Source organism: Salmo salar, chromosome 08, assembly GCF_965601325.2.
Source record: "Salmo salar chromosome 08, fSalSal1, whole genome shotgun sequence".
Lineage (NCBI taxonomy): Eukaryota > Metazoa > Chordata > Actinopteri > Salmoniformes > Salmonidae > Salmo > Salmo salar.
The window spans coordinates 2652501-2673586 of NC_138298.1; the positions used below are offsets into that span (position 1 = coordinate 2652501).

The 21086-nt window shown below is 37.3% G+C and overlaps 12 non-coding genes and 4 pseudogenes across 12 annotated transcripts; all 16 read left to right on the plus strand.

Annotated features, from left to right (window-relative positions):
- Positions 1–4337: 4337 nt before the first annotated feature.
- On the plus strand, positions 4338–4456 carry LOC123737286 (5S ribosomal RNA). The gene has a single exon (XR_006766824.2). It is a non-coding gene; the product is annotated as a 5S ribosomal RNA (ribosomal RNA).
- A 6328-nt stretch (positions 4457–10784) lies between these two features.
- On the plus strand, positions 10785–10903 carry LOC145882926 (5S ribosomal RNA). Its single transcript, XR_014394498.1, has one exon. It is a non-coding gene; the product is annotated as a 5S ribosomal RNA (ribosomal RNA).
- A 409-nt stretch (positions 10904–11312) lies between these two features.
- Positions 11313–11421, plus strand: LOC145853361 (uncharacterized; annotated as a pseudogene).
- A 139-nt stretch (positions 11422–11560) lies between these two features.
- Positions 11561–11679, plus strand: LOC145853292 (uncharacterized; annotated as a pseudogene).
- A 409-nt stretch (positions 11680–12088) lies between these two features.
- On the plus strand, positions 12089–12207 carry LOC145851296 (5S ribosomal RNA). The gene has a single exon (XR_014373146.1). It is a non-coding gene; the product is annotated as a 5S ribosomal RNA (ribosomal RNA).
- Positions 12208–12346: 139 nt separating this feature from the next.
- Positions 12347–12465, plus strand: LOC145883185 (5S ribosomal RNA). Its single transcript, XR_014394758.1, has one exon. It is a non-coding gene; the product is annotated as a 5S ribosomal RNA (ribosomal RNA).
- A 139-nt stretch (positions 12466–12604) lies between these two features.
- LOC145852748 (uncharacterized) lies at positions 12605–12723 on the plus strand (annotated as a pseudogene).
- Positions 12724–12862: 139 nt separating this feature from the next.
- On the plus strand, positions 12863–12981 carry LOC123738025 (5S ribosomal RNA). The gene has a single exon (XR_006767319.2). It is a non-coding gene; the product is annotated as a 5S ribosomal RNA (ribosomal RNA).
- A 139-nt stretch (positions 12982–13120) lies between these two features.
- Positions 13121–13239, plus strand: LOC123738212 (5S ribosomal RNA). Its single transcript, XR_014396209.1, has one exon. It is a non-coding gene; the product is annotated as a 5S ribosomal RNA (ribosomal RNA).
- Positions 13240–13648: 409 nt separating this feature from the next.
- On the plus strand, positions 13649–13767 carry LOC123738141 (5S ribosomal RNA). The gene has a single exon (XR_014373147.1). It is a non-coding gene; the product is annotated as a 5S ribosomal RNA (ribosomal RNA).
- Positions 13768–13906: 139 nt separating this feature from the next.
- On the plus strand, positions 13907–14025 carry LOC145883186 (5S ribosomal RNA). The gene has a single exon (XR_014394759.1). It is a non-coding gene; the product is annotated as a 5S ribosomal RNA (ribosomal RNA).
- Positions 14026–14164: 139 nt separating this feature from the next.
- LOC145887428 (5S ribosomal RNA) lies at positions 14165–14283 on the plus strand. The gene has a single exon (XR_014399019.1). It is a non-coding gene; the product is annotated as a 5S ribosomal RNA (ribosomal RNA).
- A 409-nt stretch (positions 14284–14692) lies between these two features.
- Positions 14693–14811, plus strand: LOC123738228 (5S ribosomal RNA). Its single transcript, XR_006767445.2, has one exon. It is a non-coding gene; the product is annotated as a 5S ribosomal RNA (ribosomal RNA).
- A 139-nt stretch (positions 14812–14950) lies between these two features.
- On the plus strand, positions 14951–15069 carry LOC145883187 (5S ribosomal RNA). The gene has a single exon (XR_014394760.1). It is a non-coding gene; the product is annotated as a 5S ribosomal RNA (ribosomal RNA).
- Positions 15070–15208: 139 nt separating this feature from the next.
- On the plus strand, positions 15209–15327 carry LOC123738043 (uncharacterized; annotated as a pseudogene).
- A 139-nt stretch (positions 15328–15466) lies between these two features.
- Positions 15467–15585, plus strand: LOC145852225 (5S ribosomal RNA). Its single transcript, XR_014374079.1, has one exon. It is a non-coding gene; the product is annotated as a 5S ribosomal RNA (ribosomal RNA).
- Positions 15586–21086: the final 5501 nt, after the last annotated feature.

Consider the following 21086-nt stretch of genomic DNA (forward strand, 5'->3'; position numbering starts at 1 on the left):
CGGATGATGGGGAAAAGTTTGAAAGAATGAGAGGAGGATACAGGAAGAGGAAAGCAGCGGAGGGGGGGGAGAGAAAGGGTGGAAGAGGAAAGAAACTGGATAAAAGGTAGAGGATAATGAAATTATATTTTATAATTTTATTATTTATTAGTATGGTCACAATAATGTCGATAAATGCGAATGGGTTGAGAACAATAGGAAAATTTAATAGAATAGTACACATAAAGAATTCTGATATTTTATGTATTCAAGAGACGCACTGGGATAATATGTGTGTTTTAGAAATTCAGAAAATATGGAGGGATTTTATTTATGTAAACAATGGTAGGGGGAATTCATGTGGGGTTGCAATTTTAATAAGGAAGGATGTAGTAGAAAATGTGAAGAAGATATATAATGATAATAATGGGCGGATTTTAATTTTAGACTTTGAGTATATGAGTAGGGTTTTTAGGATTATAAATATTTATGCGCCGAATAATGAAATAGAGAGAAGGAATTTATTTTTAGAATTAGCGAAATGGTGCAAGGGAAACTGTATTTTAGTTGGGGATTTTAATGTAAAAATGGATAGACTAGATATGACAAGGGGAGCTATTTTTAGAAGTGATGTATCTAGGGGGGTTTTAAGGAAAATGATGGTTGAAAACAATTTAATTGATATATGGAGGGAGGAGAATCCGAATAAGAGAGAATTTTCTAGAAGGCAGGTGGTTTTAGGGGAATTGAAACAGACACGGATAGATTTGGTTTTAGTAAATGAAGGGTTAAGGAATTTTATGAAGGATATTAAATATATTTTTACAACTTTTAGTGATCATGCTGGGTTAACATTTTCGGTGGGGTTAGATAAGGAAAGGAGAGGGGGGGGAATATGGTGTATGAATGCAGGGTATCTAGGTGATGAGGAATACGGGAAACAACTTAAATCTTTGATAGAAGATGAAATGGAGGATAAGCAAAAAGGGAATGATAAGTGCAAGTGGTGGGAAAATGTTAAGGAAAAAATAAAAGTTTTTAGTATTAGATATGCAAGGAAGAAGAGGAGTAGGATGATAAGAGCAGAAAATTATTTAAGAACAAAATTGAATGAAGAAATTAAGAAATGTGATAGTGATCCTGATTATACTATTGAAAGGTTTTTAGATTTAAAAGCAAAATTGAGCAAATGTGAAATAGAGAAGTGTAAGGGTGCAATTATTAGAAGTAGGGCAAAATATGTTTTAGAAGGGGAGAAATGTACCTCGTTTTTTCTTGGTTTAGAAAAAACTAAACAGACGAAATCATATATTAGTGAGATTGAAAATGTAAAGGGTGAAGTGGTAAATGATTATGTTGAAATATTAGAAACTGTACAGAATTTTTATAAGGATTTATTTAAGAAAGGGGAGGTGGAGGAGGGGTGTGTAAAAGAGATTTTAAGTAGTGTGGATGTGCAAATTGGTGTTGAAGATAAGCAAATGTGTGATAGGAAGATAACAATGGATGAAGTGAAAGATGCAATTAAGGGTTTACAAATAAATAAAAGTCCTGGAGTAGATGGACTAATTGCAGAGTTTTATAAAATGTATGAAAGTATTTTAGCACCTATTTTATTAGAAGTATATCAATATATGGAAGACAATGATACTGTTTCAGATTCCATGGTGACAGGGCTGATATCGATTTTATATAAAAATAAGGGGAGCAAACTGAAACTAGAAAATTATAGGCCAATTAGTTTATTAAACTCAGATTATAAGATTTTAGCTAAGATACTGGCAAATAGGATGAAGATGGTTTTAAATGATATTATAGCACCTACACAAAATTATAGTGTGCCTGGAAGAGATATAGCAGATACCATAACTACACTTAGAGATGTGATAAATAAAATGAATAGTGACAAGATGGGGGGGATTGTTTTAAGTATAGATTTTAATAAAGCTTTTGACAGGGTGGAACATGATTTTATGTTTAGGGTACTGGAAAAGTATGGGTTTGGAAATGGTATAATAAGATGGATAAAATTATTATATAGAAAGGCTAAAAGTAGGGTTAAATGTAATGGGGTTTTAACAGATTATTTTATTCTTGAGAGGTCAGTGAGACAGGGGTGCCCTTTATCAGCTTTATTGTTTGTTTTATCGGTAGAACCCTTAGCGGCATACCTTAAAAAAGATCATTTTATAAATTGTGTAGAGACTCCGCAAGGAGGTTTTAGTTTAATTCATCAATATGCAGACGATACCACAATTACAGTCAGAGATGAGGGAAGTGTTAAAAGGGTGATGGAGTGTTTTAAAGTATATGAGAAAGCCTCAGGAGCTAAAGTGAATATGGAAAAGTCAGTAATAATGTATGTTGGGAAGAATAATGAGGGGACTTTTCCTTTTAAGGTGGTAAATGATTATTTTAAGGTGTTAGGTGTGTTTTTAGGGGTGAAGGAACAAGAAGCTAGGGATCTGACATGGAGTGGGGTTATAAATAAAGTTAGGAAGGTAGTAAATATGTGGAGGGGGAGGGCTTTGAAATTAAAAGGGAAAGTAATTGTTGTAAATTCCTTGCTGATGTCAATTTTTATTCATGTCATGAACGTTTTAGATGTACCAGAATGGGTTTTATCTGAAATGAATACGATTTTAGTTGATTTTTTATGGGATGGGAAAGGAGCGAAAATTTCTTTTAAAACATTGATTGCAGGATATGAGGAGGGGGGTTTGAAGTTGGTGGATTTAAATGTAAGGAAAAAAGCAATTAGAGTTAAAATGGTACGGAAATATTTATATGGTGAACTAGATTATGGATGGAAAAGATTTTTTAAGGAGTATTTGCAGGAGGTTGGGAGGATGGGGGACAATGGTTTATTGATGTGCATGAAAAAAGAAATGTTAAGTAATATACCATTGTTTTATAGAGAAGTGTTTGAAGCTTGGGGGGAGTTTTTACCAAATATTTATTATGAGTGTACCATTTTAGACAATATTTTAAATCAGCCAATTTTCTTAAATCCCAAGATACAATATAATAATAAGATGTTGTTTTGTAAATATTTTATGAGGGCTGGGATGAGACAGATTGGGGATATTTTATACGAGGTCATTCCAGGGTTTCTTACTGTACAAGCGATCTATGATAATGTTTGTGAAGTAGAAGATGAAATAAGTAAAACTACAATAGAAAATATGTATAAGAGAATTTTAGGGTGTATTCCTGAAGAATGGGTGCTTTTAATAAATACAGAGGTGGTTGAGAGAGCTAAGGGTTTACCGGTTTTATATTATGAAAGTAATGGGGAGAAACATGTTTTATCAGGTTTGAAAGTTAAAAAGATTTATGAAAAATGTATTTTAAGAGAGATAAAAGCTCCTGCTTCAGAAAAAGTGTGGTCTAGGGTATTTGTAAATATAGATGTAAAATCAATATGGAAGAATGTCAATGTCAAATATAATTCTATAGAATGTGAAGATAATGATTTTAAATTGAAACATAATAGGATTTTTACGAACGTGGTTTTACATCAAATAAATAGAGACATTAAAAGAGAATGTGATATTTGTGGTACGGAGGTGGAAAATTTTATGCACTTTTTTATTGAATGTAGTAGATTACAAGGGTTTCATGAGTTTATAAAGGGGCTTTTAGAACAACATTGGGGAGAAGATATTGTAAATGGGGTTGAGTGGAGGAGGTTGTTTCTATTTGGTATAAATGGAAAAAGCAAAGTTTTTAATATTAATTTGATGAATTTTGTTCTTAGCCATGCTAGATACGCTGTAAGACAAAGAAGGAATTTAGGACATTATGAAGGGAAAATTGTGAGTGTGGAGGTTTTATTTAAAAGTATTTTAGAGAAAGATATTGAACTAATATATAAATATGGAGGATGTAATTTTGAAAAACTGTTTGTGTGGGGGAGCACTTTTATCGAAATTGATCAAAATGGAAAACTTGCTTTTAATTATTAATTGGTTTTAGTGGATGATTGTGTTTTTTAATTGGTTTTATTTTCTTTTCTTTTTTGATTTTGTAAAAGGATGAATTGTTCATCCTTTTTATTATTATTGTTTGAATATTGTAAATATTATGTGTTTTTTCATAATAAATGATAAAAAAAAAAAGGTACGCCTGATCTCGTCTGATTTCGGAAGCGAAGCAGGGTCGGGCCTGGTTAGTACTTGGATGGGAGACCGCCTGGGAATACCAGGTGCTGTAAGCATTTTGTCCACGAGGGTGTGCTCTTGCACTATTTCATCAGCAACACTGCCTTGTATTAAGCATTTAATGATGAATTGACTAAATGTCTGTTTTATCAGACTCACTTTGACTATATATGTTGTAGCAAGAGATTGTTTCTAGCTTACGGCCATATCAGCCTGGGTACGCCCGATCTCGTCTGATCTCGGAAGCTAAGCAGGGTCGGGCCTGGTTAGTACTTGGATGGGAGACCGCCTGGGAATACCAGGTGCTGTAAGCATTTTGTCCACGAGGGTGTGCTCCTGCACTATTTCATCAGCAACACTGCCTTGTAGTAAGCATTTAATGATGAATTGACTAAATGCAGCTTCCTGCCTTTTTAATAGGATCAAATTTCCGTGTGTTTTCAATTAGCATCTGCCTTGTATTTATAAGACAAACAAGAATATTGTTGCTGAATGCAGCTTGTGTGTGCATTATGCTCCTTTGCCCTGTTCAAATGATGAAAGGAAATAAAGTTTGTATTTTATCCAACTACCTGTGCTAAAAAGTGATGGGAACAGTGTTTATAATTTCTTCTACTTTTTCAGTGACACAAAGTTCAAGCTGCTTATCTAATTGGTGAAAATGCAATGTCTGTTTATCAGACTCATTTTGACTATATATGTTGTAGAAAGAGATTGTTTCTCGCTTACGGCCATACCAGCCTGGGGGCGCTAATCCTTGATTGGAGAAGTGACGACAGGTGCGAGTAATTGAGCTGTGAGTGTTTGCTTGAGAGTGTTTGCTCGAGAGCTATTTTCGTTTCTTTTTTGGATTTTGCAATATAATTTATTGTTTTTTCATTTGGATAGTTTTTAGTTTTGTTTAGTTTTCCCCCCCTGCAGTTTTGCTGCCTGGGGGAGGTTTTTTCGCTTTCATTTTTGATTCACAATGACGGACAACATGGCAACGACAAACGGAACGGACAAAGACAACGAAAATGCGCAACGGAAGGAAAACGAAAAAGGAGGAATGAAATATGGAAAAGAATACACGGTGGCAATTGAGTTGGTGGGAGAAGAAAAGGTGACGACGATGGAATTACTACGAGCAATTAAGGAGACGTGTGGAGAGGTGGTGGGATGCCGAATGAAAGGAGATAAGAAATATGAAATTACGATGAGAAACGGAAAAGGTAAAGAACGGATAATGGACGGTATACGGATAAAGGACAACAAGATACTGGCGAGAGATGTGAATATTAATGAATTGGTGGTGTCTTTTATGAATCTACCGGTATATATAGAAGATAAAGTGATACTGGACAAGTTGAGAAGCTGGGGAGTAACGGCCGTATCGGAGATAAGGAGGAGAGTTTGGCCTGGAACGGAGGTGGTTGACGGAACAAGGTTCTGTAAAGTTAAATTTACGGAAAAAGTCACATCATTGCCATATTCCACAAAAATTGAGACGCTGGAAGGAGCTGAATACTTCAGGGTGATCCATGACAAGCAGGTCAGAGTTTGTCGATTGTGCATACAACCTGGGCACATAGTTAAAGATTGCCCTGAATTCAAGTGTTTCAAGTGCGGCAATCAAGGCCATTATGCGAGAGAGTGTGTCGGAGAGAAGGAAAGGAATGTTTGTGGTAGATGCAGAAAGAGATTGGCGGAATGCAACTGTGGAGAAGTTATGACTGAAGAGGGGAGTCAAGTACTATTCGAGGAAGCAGTTGTATTGTCGGAAGAAGGAGAAGAAGATGGAGGAGATGATGTGGTGGAAGGTGGAGAGACGGAGGAAGGAAGAAGGGAGAAGAAGGAAGACCAGAAGATTAACGAAATTGGGAGCAGCATGGATTCAGAAATAAGAAGATGGAGTTTTCAGGAGTGGACTGGGGGGAAGCTCGGGGGACTCACAGGTTTTAGGGGAAAGCACAGCACAAACAAGTAACTCGGGGGGTGAAGAAATGGAGAGGGTTTTAAGTTTAATGACAATAACAGAGACGGGTATGAACACGGGGAGCACAACGACGACAATATATGAGACGGAGATGAACACGGGGAGCACAACGAACATTCCAGAAACGGCGATGAACACGGGGAGCACAACGACGACTACACATGAGACGGAGATGAACATTCCAGAAACGGCGGAGAACACGGGGAGCACAACGAACATTCCAGAATCGGCGATGAACACGGGGAGCACAACGGACGAGGGTGTAAAGAAGAAAAGTTGGCTGGATGAAATGGACTTGGAGGAGATATCGGACTCGGATGATGGGGAAAAGTTTGAAAGAATGAGAGGAGGATACAGGAAGAGGAAAGCAGCGGAGGGGGGGGAGAGAAAGGGTGGAAGAGGAAAGAAACTGGATAAAAGGTAGAGGATAATGAAATTATATTTTATAATTTTATTATTTATTAGTATGGTCACAATAATGTCGATAAATGCGAATGGGTTGAGAACAATAGGAAAATTTAATAGAATAGTACACATAAAGAATTCTGATATTTTATGTATTCAAGAGACGCACTGGGATAATATGTGTGTTTTAGAAGTACAGAAAATATGGAGGGATTTTATTTATGTAAACAATGGTAGGGGGAATTCATGTGGGGTTGCAATTTTAATAAGGAAGGATGTAGTAGAAAATGTGAAGAAGATATATAATGATAATAATGGGAGGATTTTAATTTTAGACTTTGAGTATATGAGTAGGGTTTTTAGGATTATAAATATTTATGCGCCGAATAATGAAATAGAGAGAAGGAATTTATTTTTAGAATTAGCGAAATGGTGCAAGGGAAACTGTATTTTAGTTGGGGATTTTAATGTAAAAATGGATAGACTAGATATGACAAGGGGAGCTATTTTTAGAAGTGACGTATCTAGGGGGGTTTTAAGGAAGATGATGGTTGAAAACAATTTAATTGATATATGGAGGGAGGAGAATCCTAATAAGAGAGAATTTTCTAGAAGGCAGGTGGTTTTAGGGGAATTGAAACAGACACGGATAGATTTGGTTTTAGTAAATGAAGGGTTAAGGAATTTTATGAAGGATATTAAATATATTTTTACAACTTTTAGTGATCATGCTGGGTTAACATTTTCGGTGGGGTTAGATAAGGAAAGGAAAGGGGGGGGAATATGGTGTATGAATGCAGGGTATCTAGGTGATGAGGAATACGGGAAACGACTTAAATCTTTGATAGAAGATGAAATGGAGGATAAGCAAAAAGGGAATGATAAGTGCAAGTGGTGGGAAAATGTTAAAGAAAAAATAAAAGTTTTTAGTATTAGATATGCAAGGAAGAAGAGGAGTAGGATGACAAGAGCAGAAAATTATTTAAGAACAAAATTGAATGAAGAAATGAAGAAATGTGATAGTGATCCTGATTATACTATTGAAAGGTTTTTAGATTTAAAAGCAAAATTGAGCAAATGTGAAATAGAGAAGTGTAAGGGTGCAATTATTAGAAGTAGGGCAAAATATGTTTTAGAAGGGGAGAAATGTACCTCGTTTTTTCTTGGTTTAGAAAAAACTAAACAGACGAAATCATATATTAGTGAGATTGAAAATGTAAAGGGTGAAGTGGTAAATGATTATGTTGAAATATTAGAAACTGTACAGAATTTTTATAAGGATTTATTTAAGAAAGGGGAGGTGGAGGAGGGGTGTGTAAAAGAGATTTTAAGTAGTGTGGATGTGCAAATTGGTGTTGAAGATAAGCAAATGTGTGATAGGAAGATAACAATGGATGAAGTGAAAGATGCAATTAAGGGTTTACAAATAAATAAAAGTCCTGGAGTAGATGGACTAATTGCAGAGTTTTATAAAATGTATGAAAGTATTTTAGCACCTATTTTATTAGAAGTATATCAATATATGGAAGACAATGATACTGTTTCAGATTCCATGGTGACAGGGCTGATATCGATTTTATATAAAAATAAGGGGAGCAAACTGAAACTAGAAAATTATAGGCCAATTAGTTTATTAAACTCAGATTATAAGATTTTAGCTAAGATACTGGCAAATAGGATGAAGATGGTTTTAAATGATATTATAGCACCTACACAAAATTATAGTGTGCCTGGAAGAGATATAGCAGATACCATAACTACACTTAGAGATGTGATAAATAAAATGAATAGTGACAAGATGGGGGGGATTGTTTTAAGTATAGATTTTAATAAAGCTTTTGACAGGGTGGAACATGATTTTATGTTTAGGGTACTGGAAAAGTATGGGTTTGGAAATGGTATAATAAGATGGATAAAATTATTATATAGAAAGGCTAAAAGTACGGTTAAATGTAATGGGGTTTTAACAGATTCTTTTATTCTTGAGAGGTCAGTGAGACAGGGGTGCCCTTTATCAGCTTTATTGTTTGTTTTATCGGTAGAACCCTTAGCGGCATACCTTAAAAAAGATCATTTTATAAATTGTGTAGAGACTCCGCAAGGAGGTTTTAGTTTAATTCATCAATATGCAGACGATACCACAATTACAGTCAGAGATGAGGGAAGTGTTAAAAGGGTGATGGAGTGTTTTAAAGTATATGAGAAAGCCTCAGGAGCTAAAGTGAATATGGAGAAGTCAGTAATAATGTATGTTGGGAAGAATAATGAGGGGACTTTTCCTTTTAAGGTGGTAAATGATTATTTTAAGGTGTTAGGTGTGTTTTTAGGGGTGAAGGAACAAGAAGCTAGGGATCTGACATGGAGTGGGGTTATAAATAAAGTTAGGAAGGTAGTAAATATGTGGAAGGGGAGGGCTTTGAAATTAAAAGGGAAAGTAATTGTTGTAAATTCCTTGCTGATGTCAATTTTTATTCATGTCATGAACGTTTTAGATGTACCAGAATGGGTTTTATCTGAAATGAATACGATTTTAGTTGATTTTTTATGGGATGGGAAAGGAGCGAAAATTTCTTTTAAAACATTGATTGCAGGATATGAGGAGGGGGGTTTGAAGTTGGTGGATTTAAATGTAAGGAAAAAAGCAATTAGAGTTAAAATGGTACGGAAATATTTATATGGTGAACTAGATTATGGATGGAAAAGATTTTTTAAGGAGTATTTGCAGGAGGTTGGGAGGATGGGGGACAATGGTTTATTGATGTGCATGAAAAAAGAAATGTTAAGTAATATACCATTGTTTTATAGAGAAGTGTTTGAAGCTTGGGGGGAGTTTTTACCAAATATTTATTATGAGTGTACCATTTTAGACAATATTTTAAATCAGCCAATTTTCTTAAATCCCAAGATACAATATAATAATAAGATGTTGTTTTGTAAATATTTTATGAGGGCTGGGATGAGACAGATTGGGGATATTTTATACGAGGTCATTCCAGGGTTTCTTACTGTACAAGCGATTTATGATAATGTTTGTGAAGTAGAAGATGAAATAAGTAAAACTACAATAGAAAATATGTATAAGAGAATTTTAGGGTGTATTCCTGAAGAATGGGTGCTTTTAATAAATACAGAGGTGGTTGAGAGAGCTAAGGGTTTACCGGTTTTATATTATGAAAGTAATGGGGAGAAACATGTTTTATCAGGTTTGAAAGTTAAAAAGATTTATGAAAAATGTATTTTAAGAGAGATAAAAGCTCCTGCTTCAGAAAAAGTGTGGTCTAGGGTATTTGTAAATATAGATGTAAAATCAATATGGAAGAATGTCAATGTCAAATATAATTCTATAGAATGTGAAGATAATGATTTTAAATTGAAACATAATAGGATTTTTACGAACGTGGTTTTACATCAAATAAATAGAGACATTAAAAGAGAATGTGATATTTGTGGTACGGAGGTGGAAAATTTTATGCACTTTTTTATTGAATGTAGTAGATTACAAGGGTTTCATGAGTTTATAAAGGGGCTTTTAGAACAACATTGGGGAGAAGATATTGTAAATGGGGTTGAGTGGAGGAGGTTGTTTCTATTTGGTATAAATGGAAAAAGCAAAGTTTTTAATATTAATTTGATGAATTTTGTTCTTAGCCATGCTAGATACGCTGTAAGACAAAGAAGGAATTTAGGACATTATGAAGGGAAAATTGTGAGTGTGGAGGTTTTATTTAAAAGTATTTTAGAGAAAGATATTGAACTAATATATAAATATGGAGGATGTAATTTTGAAAAACTGTTTGTGTGGGGGAGCACTTTTATCGAAATTGATCAAAATGGAAAACTTGCTTTTAATTATTAATTGGTTTTAGTGGATGATTGTGTTTTTTAATTGGTTTTATTTTCTTTTCTTTTTTGATTTTGTAAAAGGATGAATTGTTCATCCTTTTTATTATTATTGTTTGAATATTGTAATTATTATGTGTTTTTTTCATAATAAAAGATTTTAAAAAAATAAAAAAAAATAAAAAGGTACGCCCGATCTCGTCTGATCTCGGAAGCTAAGCAGGGTCGGGCCTGGTTAGTACTTGGATGGGAGACCGCCTGGGAATACCAGGTGCTGTAAGCATTTTGTCCACGAGGGTGTGCTCTTGCACTATTTCATCAGCAACACTGCCTTGTAGTAAGCATTTAATGATGAATTGACTAAATGTCTGTTTTATCTGACTCACTTTGACTATATATGTTGTAGCAAGAGATTGCTTCTCGCTTACGGCCATATCTGCCTGGGTACGCCCGATCTCGTCTGATCTCGGAAGCTAAGCAGGGTCGGGCCTGGTTAGTACTTGGATGGGAGACCGCCTGGGAATACCAGGTGCTGTAAGCCTTTTGTCCACGAGGGTGTGCTCTTGCACTATTTCATCAGCAACACTGCCTTGTAGTAAGCATTTAATGATGAATTGACTAAATGCAGCTTCCTGCCTTTTTAATAGGATCAAATTTCCTTGTGTTTTCAATTAGCATCTGCCTTGTATTTATAAGACAAACAAGAATATTGTTGCTGAGTGCAGCTTGTGTGTGCTTTGTGCTCCTTTGCCCTGTTCAAATGATGAAAGGAAATAAAGTTTGTATTTTATCCAACTACCTGTGCTAAAAAGTGATGGGAACAGTGTTTGTAATTTCTTCTACTTTTTCAGTGACACAAAGTTCAAGCTGCTTATCTAATTGGTGAAAATGCAATGTCTGTTTATCACACTCACTTTGACTATATATGTTGTAGCAAGAGATTGTTTCTCGCTTACGGCCATACCAGCCTGGGTACACCCGATCTCGGAAGCTAAGCAGGGTCGGGCCTGGTTAGTACTTGGATGGGAGACCCCATGGTAATACCAGGTGCTGTAAGCATTTTGTCCACGAGGGTGTGCTCTTGCACTATTTCATCAGCAACACTGCCTTGTAGTAAGCATTTAATGATGAATTGACTAAATGTCTGTTTTATCAGACTCACTTTGACTATATATGTTGTAGCAAGAGATTGTTTCTCGCTTACGGCCATGTCAGCCTGGGTACGCCCGATCTCGTCTGATCTCGGAAGCTAAGCAGGGTCGGTACTGGTTAGTACTTGGATGGGAGACCGCCTGGGAATAGCAGGTGCTGTAAGCATTTTGTCCACGAGGGTGTGCTCTTGCACTATTTCATCAGCAACACTGCCTTGTAGTAAGCATTTAATGATGAATTGACTAAATGCAGCTTCCTGCCTTTTTAATAGGATCAAATTTCCTTGTGTTTTCAATTAGCATCTGCCTTGTATTTATAAGACAAACAAGAATATTGTTGCTGAATGCAGCTTGTGTGTGCTTTGTGCTCCTTTGCCCTGTTCAAACGATGAAAGGAAATAAAGTTTGTATTTTATCCAACTACCTGTGCTAAAAAGTGATGGGAACAGTGTTTGTAATTTCTTCTACTTTTTCAGTGACACAAAGTTCAAGCTGCTTATCTAATTGGTGAAAATGCAATGTCTGTTTATCACACTCACTTTGACTATATATGTTGTAGCAAGAGATTGTTTCTCGCATACGGCCATACCAGCCTGGGTACGCCCGATCTCGTCTGATTTCGGAAGCGAAGCAGGGTCGGGCCTGGTTAGTACTTGGATGGGAGACCGCCTGGGAATACCAGGTGCTGTAAGCATTTTGTCCACGAGGGTGTGCTCTTGCACTATTTCATCAGCAACACTGCCTTGTATTAAGCATTTAATGATGAATTGACTAAATGTCTGTTTTATCAGACTCACTTTGACTATATATGTTGTAGCAAGAGATTGTTTCTAGCTTACGGCCATATCAGCCTGGGTACGCCCGATCTCGTCTGATCTCGGAAGCTAAGCAGGGTCGGGCCTGGTTAGTACTTGGATGGGAGACCGCCTGGGAATACCAGGTGCTGTAAGCATTTTGTCCACGAGGGTGTGCTCCTGCACTATTTCATCAGCAACACTGCCTTGTAGTAAGCATTTAATGATGAATTGACTAAATGTCTGTTTTATCAGACTCACTTTGACTATATATGTTGTAGCAAGAGATTGTTTCTCGCTTACGGCCATATCAGCCTGGGTACGCCCGATCTCGTCTGATCTTGGAAGCTAAGCAGGGTCGGGCCTGGTTAGTACTTGGATGCGAGACCGCCTGGGAATACCAGGTGCTGTAAGCATTTTGTCCACGAGGGTGTGCTCTTGCACTATTTCATCAGCAACACTGCCTTGTAGTAAGCATTTAATGATGAATTGACTAAATGTCTGTTTTATCAGACTCACTTTGACTATATATGTTGTAGCAAGAGATTGTTTCTCGCTTACGGCCATATCAGCCTGGGTACGCCAGATCTCGTCTGATCTCGGAAGCTAAGCAGGGTCGGGCCTGGTTAGTACTTGGATGGGAGACCGCCTGGGAATACCAGGTGCTGTAAGCATTTTGCCCACGAGGGTGTGCTCTTGCACTATTTCATCAGCAACACTGCCTTGTAGTAAGCATTTAATGATGAATTGACTAAATGTCTGTTTTATCAGACTCACTTTGACTATATATGTTGTAGCAAGAGATTGTTTCTCGCTTACGGCCATATCAGCCTGGGTACGCCCGATCTCGTCTGATCTCGGAAGCTAAGCAGGGTCGGGCCTGGTTAGTACTTGGATGGGAGACCGCCTGGGAATACCAGGTGCTGTAAGCGTTTTGTCCACGAGGGTGTGCTCTTGCACTATTTCATCAGCAACACTGCCTTGTAGTAAGCATTTAATGATGAATTGACTAAATGCAGCTTCCTGCCTTTTTAATAGGATCAAATTTCCTTGTGTTTTCAATTAGCATCTGCCTTGTATTTATAAGACAAACAAGAATATTGTTGCTGAATGCAGCTTGTGTGTGCTTTGTGCTCCTTTGCCCTGTTCAAACGATGAAAGGAAATAAAGTTTGTATTTTATCCAACTACCTGTGCTAAAAAGTGATGGGAACAGTGTTTGTAATTTCTTCTACGTTTTCAGTGACACAAAGTTCAAGCTGCTTATCTAATTGGTGAAAATGCAATGTCTGTTTATCACACTCACTTTGACTATATATGTTGTAGCAAGAGATTGTTTCTCGCATACGGCCATACCAGCCTGGGTACGCCCGATCTCGTCTGATTTCGGAAGCGAAGCAGGGTCGGGCCTGGTTAGTACTTGGATGGGAGACCGCCTGGGAATACCAGGTGCTGTAAGCATTTTGTCCACGAGGGTGTGCTCTTGCACTATTTCATCAGCAACACTGCCTTGTATTAAGCATTTAATGATGAATTGACTAAATGTCTGTTTTATCAGACTCACTTTGACTATATATGTTGTAGCAAGAGATTGTTTCTAGCTTACGGCCATATCAGCCTGGGTACGCCCGATCTCGTCTGATCTCGGAAGCTAAGCAGGGTCGGGCCTGGTTAGTACTTGGATGGGAGACCGCCTGGGAATACCAGGTGCTGTAAGCATTTTGCCCACGAGGGTGTGCTCTTGCACTATTTCATCAGCAACACTGCCTTGTAGTAAGCATTTAATGATGAATTGACTAAATGTCTGTTTTATCAGACTCACTTTGACTATATATGTTGTAGCAAGAGATTGTTTCTCGCTTACTGCCATATCAGCCTGGGTACGCCCGATCTCGTCTGATCTCGGAAGCTAAGCAGGGTCGGGCCTGGTTAGTACTTGGATGGGAGACCGCCTGGGAATACCAGGTGCTGTAAGCGTTTTGTCCACGAGGGTGTGCTCTTGCACTATTTCATCAGCAACACTGCCTTGTAGTAAGCATTTAATGATGAATTGACTAAATGCAGCTTCCTGCCTTTTTAATAGGATCAAATTTCCTTGTGTTTTCAATTAGCATCTGCCTTGTATTTATAAGACAAACAAGAATATTGTTGCTGAATGCAGCTTGTGTGTGCTTTGTGCTCCTTTGCCCTGTTCAAACGATGAAAGGAAATAAAGTTTGTATTTTATCCAACTACCTGTGCTAAAAAGTGATGGGAACAGTGTTTGTAATTTCTTCTACGTTTTCAGTGACACAAAGTTCAAGCTGCTTATCTAATTGGTGAAAATGCAATGTCTGTTTATCACACTCACTTTGACTATATATGTTGTAGCAAGAGATTGTTTCTCGCATACGGCCATACCAGCCTGGGTACGCCCGATCTCGTCTGATTTCGGAAGCGAAGCAGGGTCGGGCCTGGTTAGTACTTGGATGGGAGACCGCCTGGGAATACCAGGTGCTGTAAGCATTTTGTCCACGAGGGTGTGCTCTTGCACTATTTCATCAGCAACACTGCCTTGTATTAAGCATTTAATGATGAATTGACTAAATGTCTGTTTTATCAGACTCACTTTGACTATATATGTTGTAGCAAGAGATTGTTTCTAGCTTACGGCCATATCAGCCTGGGTACGCCCGATCTCGTCTGATCTCGGAAGCTAAGCAGGGTCGGGCCTGGTTAGTACTTGGATGGGAGACCGCCTGGGAATACCAGGTGCTGTAAGCATTTTGTCCACGAGGGTGTGCTCCTGCACTATTTCATCAGCAACACTGCCTTGTAGTAAGCATTTAATGATGAATTGACTAAATGTCTGTTTTATCAGATTCACTTTGACTATATATGTTGTAGCAAGAGATTGTTTCTCGCTTACGGCCATATCAGCCTGGGTACGCCCGATCTCGTCTGATCTTGGAAGCTAAGCAGGGTCGGGCCTGGTTAGTACTTGGATGCGAGACCGCCTGGGAATACCAGGTGCTGTAAGCATTTTGTCCACGAGGGTGTGCTCTTGCACTATTTCATCAGCAACACTGCCTTGTAGTAAGCATTTAATGATGAATTGACTAAATGTCTGTTTTATCAGACTCACTTTGACTATATATGTTGTAGCAAGAGATTGTTTCTCGCTTACGGCCATACCAGCCTGGGTACGCCAGATCTCGTCTGATCTCGGAAGCTAAGCAGGGTCGGGCCTGGTTAGTACTTGGATGGGAGACAGCCTGGGAATACCAGGTGCTGTAAGCATTTTGTCCACGAGGGTGTGCTCTTGCACTATTTCATCAGCAACACTGCCTTGTAGTAAGCATTTAATGATGAATTGACTAAATGCAGCTTCCTGCCTTTTTAATAGGATCAAATTTCCGTGTGTTTTCAATTAGCATCTGCCTTGTATTTATAAGACAAACAAGAATATTGTTGCTGAATGCAGCTTGTGTGTGCATTATGCTCCTTTGCCCTGTTCAAATGATGAAAGGAAATAAAGTTTGTATTTTATCCAACTACCTGTGCTAAAAAGTGATGGGAACAGTGTTTATAATTTCTTCTACTTTTTCAGTGACACAAAGTTCAAGCTGCTTATCTAATTGGTGAAAATGCAATGTCTGTTTATCACACTCACTTTGACTATATATGTTGTAGCAAGAGATTGTTTCTCGCTTACGGCCATACCAGCCTGGGGGCGCTAATCCTTGATTGGAGAAGTGACGACAGGTGCCAGTAATTGAGCTGTGAGTGTTTGCTTGAGAGTGTTTGCTCGAGAGCTATTTTCGTTTCTTTTTTGGATTTTGCAATATAATTTATTGTTTTTTCATTTGGATAGTTTTTAGTTTTGTTTAGTTTTCCCCCCCTGCAGTTTTGCTGCCTGGGGGAGGTTTTTTCGCTTTCATTTTTGATTCACAATGACGGACAACATGGCAACGACAAACGGAACGGACAAAGACAACGAAAATGCGCAACGGAAGGAAAACGAAAAAGGAGGAATGAAATATGGAAAAGAATACACGGTGGCAATTGAGTTGGTGGGAGAAGAAAAGGTGACGACGATGGAATTACTACGAGCAATTAAGGAGACGTGTGGAGAGGTGGTGGGATGCCGAATGAAAGGAGATAAGAAATATGAAATTACGATGAGAAACGGAAAAGGTAAAGAACGGATAATGGACGGTATACGGATAAAGGACAACAAGATACTGGCGAGAGATGTGAATATTAATGATTTGGTGGTGTCTTTTATGAATCTACCGGTATATATAGAAGATAAAGTGATACTGGACAAGTTGAGAAGCTGGGGAGTAACGGCCGTATCGGAGATAAGGAGGAGAGTTTGGCCTGGAACGGAGGTGGTTGACGGAACAAGGTTCTGTAAAGTTAAATTTACGGAAAAAGTCACATCATTGCCATATTCCACAAAAATTGAGACGCTGGAAGGAGCTGAATACTTCAGGGTGATCCATGACAAGCAGGTCAGAGTTTGTCGATTGTGCATACAACCTGGGCACATAGTTAAAGATTGCCCTGAATTCAAGTGTTTCAAGTGCGGCAATCAAGGCCATTATGCGAGAGAGTGTGTCGGAGAGAAGGAAAGGAATGTTTGTGGTAGATGCAGAAAGAGATTGGCGGAATGCAACTGTGGAGAAGTTATGACTGAAGAGGGGAGTCAAGTACTATTCGAGGAAGCAGTTGTATTGTCGGAAGAAGGAGAAGAAGATGGAGGAGATGATGTGGTGGAAGGTGGAGAGACGGAGGAAGGAAGAAGGGAGAAGAAGGAAGACCAGAAGATTAACGAAATTGGGAGCAGCATGGATTCAGAAATAAGAAGATGGAGTTTTCAGGAGGAGGGGGGGAGTGGACTGGGGGGAAGCTCGGGGGACTCACAGGTTTTAGGGGAAAGCACAGCACAAACAAGTAACTCGGGGGGTGAAGAAATGGAGAGGGTTTTAAGTTTAATGACAATAACAGAGACGGGTATGAACACGGGGAGCACAACGACGACAATATATGAGACGGAGATGAACACGGGGAGCACAACGAACATTCCAGAAACGGCGATGAACACGGGGAGCACAACGACGACTACACATGAGACGGAGATGAACATTCCAGAAACGGCGGAGAACACGGGGAGCACAACGAACATTCCAGAATCGGCGATGAACACGGGGAGCACAACGGACGAGGGTGTAAAGAAGAAAAGTTGGCTGGATGAAATGGACTTGGAGGAGATATCGGACTCGGATGATGGGGAAAAGTTTGAAAGAATGAGAGGAGGATACAGGAAGAGGAAAGCAGCGGAGGGGGGGGAGAGAAAGGGTGGAAGAGGAAAGAAACTGGATAAAAGGTAGAGGATAATGAAATTATATTTTATAATTTTATTATTTATTAGTATGGTCACAATAATGTCGATAAATGCGAATGGGTTGAGAACAATAGGAAAATTTAATAGAATAGTACACATAAAGAATTCTGATATTTTATGTATTCAAGAGACGCACTGGGATAATATGTGTGTTTTAGAAGTACAGAAAATATGGAGGGATTTTATTTATGTAAACAATGGTAGGGGGAATTCATGTGGGGTTGCAATTTTAATAAGGAAGGATGTAGTAGAAAATGTGAAGAAGATATATAATGATAATAATGGGAGGATTTTAATTTTAGACTTTGAGTATATGAGTAGGGTTTTTAGGATTATAAATATTTATGCGCCGAATAATGAAATAGAGAGAAGGAATTTATTTTTAGAATTAGCGAAATGGTGCAAGGGAAACTGTATTTTAGTTGGGGATTTTAATGTAAAAATGGATAGACTAGATATGACAAGGGGAGCTATTTTTAGAAGTGACGTATCTAGGGGGGTTTTAAGGAAGATGATGGTTGAAAACAATTTAATTGATATATGGAGGGAGGAGAATCCTAATAAGAGAGAATTTTCTAGAAGGCAGGTGGTTTTAGGGGAATTGAAACAGACACGGATAGATTTGGTTTTAGTAAATGAAGGGTTAAGGAATTTTATGAAGGATATTAAATATATTTTTACAACTTTTAGTGATCATGCTGGGTTAACATTTTCGGTGGGGTTAGATAAGGAAAGGAAAGGGGGGGGAATATGGTGTATGAATGCAGGGTATCTAGGTGATGAGGAATACGGGAAACGACTTAAATCTTTGATAGAAGATGAAATGGAGGATAGGCAAAAAGGGAATGATAAGTGCAAGTGGTGGGAAAATGTTAAAGAAAAAATAAAAGTTTTTAGTATTAGATATGCAAGGAAGAAGAGGAGTAGGATGACAAGAGCAGAAAATTATTTAAGAACAAAATTGAATGAAGAAATGAAGAAATGTGATAGTGATCCTGATTATACTATTGAAAGGTTTTTAGATTTAAAAGCAAAATTGAGCAAATGTGAAATAGAGAAGTGTAAGGGTGCAATTATAAGAAGTAGGGCAAAATATGTTTTAGAAGGGGAGAAATGTACCTCGTTGTTTCTTGGTTTAGAGAAAACTAAACAGACGAAATCATATATTAGTGAGATTGAAAATGTAAAGGGTGAAGTGGTAAATGATTATGTGGAGATATTAGAAACGGTACAGAATTTTTATAAGGATTTATTTAAGAAAGGGGAGGTGGAGGAGGGGTGTGTAAAAGAGATTTTAAGTAGTGTGGATGTGCAAATTGGTGTTGAGGATAAGCAAATGTGTGATAGGAAGATAACAATGGATGAAGTGAAAGATGCAATTAAGGGTTTACAAATAAATAAAAGTCCTGGAGTAGATGGACTAATTGCAGAGTTTTATAAAATGTATGAAAGTATTTTAGCACCTATTTTATTAGAAGTATATCAATATATGGAAGACAATGATACTGTTTCAGATTCCATGGTGACAGGGCTGATATCGATTTTATATAAAAATAAGGGGAGCAAACTGAAACTAGAAAATTATAGGCCAATTAGTTTATTAAACTCAGATTATAAGATTTTAGCTAAGATACTGGCAAATAGGATGAAGATGGTTTTAAATGATATTATAGCACCTACACAAAATTATAGTGTGCCTGGAAGAGATATAGCAGATACCATAACTACACTTAGAGATGTGATAAATAAAATGAATAGCGACAAGATGGGGGGGATTGTTTTAAGTATAGATTTTAATAAAGCTTTTGACAGGGTGGAACATGATTTTATGTTTAGGGTACTGGAAAAGTATGGGTTTGGAAATGGTATAATAAGATGGATAAAATTATTATATAGAAAGGCTAAAAGTACGGTTAAATGTAATGGGGTTTTAACAGATTCTTTTATTCTTGAGAGGTCAGTGAGACAGGGGTGCCCTTTATCAGCTTTATTGTTTGTTTTATCGGTAGAACCCTTAGCGGCATACCTTAAAAAAGATCATTTTATAAATTGTGTAGAGACTCCGCAAGGAGGTTTTAGTTTAATTCATCAATATGCAGACGATACCACAATTACAGTCAGAGATGAGGGAAGTGTTAAAAGGGTGATGGAGTGTTTTAAAGTATATGAGAAAGCCTCAGGAGCTAAAGTGAATATGGAGAAGTCAGTAATAATGTATGTTGGGAAGAATAATGAGGGGACTTTTCCTTTTAAGGTGGTAAATGATTATTTTAAGGTGTTAGGTGTGTTTTTAGGGGTGAAGGAACAAGAAGCTAGGGATCTGACATGGAGTGGGGTTATAAACAAAGTTAGGAAGGTAGTAAATATGTGGAAGGGGAGGGCTTTGAAATTAAAAGGGAAAGTAATTGTTGTAAATTCCTTGCTGATGTCAATTTTTATTCATGTCATGAACGTTTTAGATGTACCAGAATGGGTTTTATCTGAAATGAATACGATTTTAGTTGATTTTTTATGGGATGGGAAAGGAGCGAAAATTTCTTTTAAAACATTGATTGCAGGATATGAGGAGGGGGGTTTGAAGTTGGTGGATTTAAATGTAAGGAAAAAAGCAATTAGAGTTAAAATGGTACGGAAATATTTATATGGTGAACTAGATTATGGATGGAAAAGATTTTTTAAGGAGTATTTGCAGGAGGTTGGGAGGATGGGGGACAATGGTTTATTGATGTGCATGAAAAAAGAAATGTTAAGCTAATATACCATTGTTTTATAGAGAAGTGTTTGAAGCTTGGGGGGAGTTTTTACCAAATATTTATTATGAGTGTACCATTTTAGACAATATTTTAAATCAGCCAATTTTCTTAAATCCCAAGATACAATATAATAATAAGATGTTGTTTTGTAAATATTTTATGAGGGCTGGGATGAGACAGATTGGGGATATTTTATACGAGGTCATTCCAGGGTTTCTTACTGTACAAGCGATTTATGATAATGTTTGTGAAGTAGAAGATGAAATAAGCAAAACTACAATAGAAAATATGTATAAGAGAATTTTAGGGTGTATTCCTGAAGAATGGGTGCTTTTAATAAATACAGAGGTGGTTGAGAGAGCTAAGGGTTTACCGGTTTTATATTATGAAAGTAATGGGGAGAAACATGTTTTATCAGGTTTGAAAGTTAAAAAGATTTATGAAAAATGTATTTTAAGAGAGATAAAAGCTCCTGCTTCAGAAAAAGTGTGGTCTAGGGTATTTGTAAATATAGATGTAAAATCAATATGGAAGAATGTCAATGTCAAATATAATTCTATAGAATGTGAAGATAATGATTTTAAATTGAAACATAATAGGATTTTTACGAACGTGGTTTTACATCAAATAAATAGAGA